This window comes from Protobothrops mucrosquamatus, unplaced genomic scaffold (assembly GCF_001527695.2).
Source record: "Protobothrops mucrosquamatus isolate PMUCROS unplaced genomic scaffold, P.Mucros_1.0 scaffold_151, whole genome shotgun sequence".
NCBI classification, from domain to species: domain Eukaryota; kingdom Metazoa; phylum Chordata; class Lepidosauria; order Squamata; family Viperidae; genus Protobothrops; species Protobothrops mucrosquamatus.
Window position 1 is genome coordinate 275,235 of NW_015386227.1, and position 1,996 is coordinate 277,230.

Consider the following 1,996-nt stretch of genomic DNA (forward strand, 5'->3'; position numbering starts at 1 on the left):
GTGATTCTTAGTGACTCTTAGCAAACGATACTGAGGAATGACAGGAAACCAAGGGCGGGCAGGCAGGCAACAACCTGGAGTGGTTTGAAAGATAACTGTCACATTAGCATTAACAACAACTGCATCTAATCATAGGGCAGAAGTTATGAGCGGTTTACTCTTTTCTAATTCTACTCCCTCCACATTGGTGATCATACAGATTTTTATTATTATATAAAAGTTTAGTTTCTGTATTCCTTTCCTAATATTTTCCTTTGGGATGGTGACTGCTCTCAATCTTGCCCAATCCAGTTCTTGAGGTTGCTGGCAGTAGCCCCAAGGCTTGGTTTCACTGGTCTTTTTGACATGCTAAGGGAGATGTTTCCAATTTCCTCAGTCCTCGTCTTCTTCAATTCGCAGGCACTTCCTCTTACTGGAAGGACAGGGTCCATCCTCATCACTGGAATCTGTAGTGCCAAAGTCAAATGTTAAAATAGGGATAGATAAAAAGTGGTGCTGGAAATACTTGCTGTCACTTATTCATATATTCCAATATCATAAAGCTTATTGAAGGCAATGCACAGAGCTCCTCTATGGAGCACAATTAAATCTAGGATTCAACTATGAGAAATTGGAGAGACTAGGCTTCTTAAGAAAGGTATTTCAGGTAGCAAAATGTGTGACTAATTTTGTTCTATCTTTGGAGGCAGAGCTTATACAAACTTAAACTAAGTGTATGGCTATGTGGACTCAGATAATAACTAAATACCCACTTTGAGCCTCAAGGTCTGATATATCTTAGACTGACAGATTATTTTCACTCTTGAAAACATCAAGTAAATGACAAATAACACAAAGTGGGATTCTCAAGTAAGATGCTAATGCACCTGGAAGAAGAGCTGGCAACAGTAGTTCTTAAAAGAATTATTGACATAGCATTATAAACAGAATATGTCTTTTATTTATTTTTTAATGTTTTATATTGCTGTTATAAGCCGCCCAGAGTTGCTTGATAGTGACATGGGCTGCATATACATTTATTAATAAATAAATATCAGGATGTCATTTAGAGCTCAATTAGGGCACAGCAAATGTCCTTTTAAACCAGCATTATGTTTGATCCAACTTAACAAGTAGCAAACATTACATTTGTAGCTTGTAGAACCTGGGCACTGTGACAGCAAAATAGGCTATGCATGACTTCAGGTCTTTGTCATGATTTTTGATCTGTCCCATTGTAGTCTGTATTGCATACTGGCTTTATTTTCTAAACAAAATCTGAGTCGGTGACTTGTAATAGTTTGATCTGACGTATCATGAAGACTAGAAAGATGTTTAAAACCCCAGAATTAGAGCCAAGCATACCTTGGTCATGGTTTTCCTCTTCATCGACCAAGCGGCTTCTTTTAGGGCCTGAAGGATGCTGGATATGCTCCTCTCTGCAAATAGCAAGAAGAAACAGCTTGTCAGGGACAAACCAAGAGAGGGGGGGGGGTCAAGAATACAAATTGCTTGCTACATCCACCAAGCCCATTTCTCTTACACTTTAGTCCTCTTCTTCCATCCTCAGAGCATTCTGTAGAAAAATTCATTTCTAACAAGTCTCTGCTACCATATTTCCATTTCCCAAGTGCAGACCAGTGTTGAAACCAAAGCTCGCTCCAAAGGAAGAGACCACCAAACTGGATAACCAATTGATTGTGTGCCATCAAGTTATTTTCAACTCCTGGTGCACCTAAATCAGGGGTCCTCAACCTTGGCAACTTTAAGACTTGTGGACTTCAACTCCCAGAATGCTGGCTGAGGAATTCTGGGAGTTGAAGTCCACAAATCTTAAAGTTGCCAAGGTTGAGGACCCCTGACCTAGATAGATTTTTTTCTCTATGATGATCGATTCCTAACCGCTTCTTTCAAGTCTCCCAAATGGTGCATTCATGTCTACTGTAACGCATAAATGTAAACTATCAGGCCAATTTCACTCCTTAATAATGACTACAAACTTTCACATCTATTCTAG

General features: G+C 39.3%; 1 long non-coding RNA gene across 1 annotated transcript; it reads right to left on the reverse strand.

The window, feature by feature from the left end:
• Positions 1 to 220: 220 nt before the first annotated feature.
• Positions 221 to 1,365, reverse strand: LOC114922823. The gene is made up of 3 exons (XR_003810496.1): positions 1,345 to 1,365; positions 268 to 446; positions 221 to 236 (listed from the first exon to the last, which is right to left on the reverse strand). It is a non-coding gene; the product is annotated as an uncharacterized LOC114922823 (long non-coding RNA).
• Between the last annotated feature and the right edge of the window lie 631 nt (positions 1,366 to 1,996).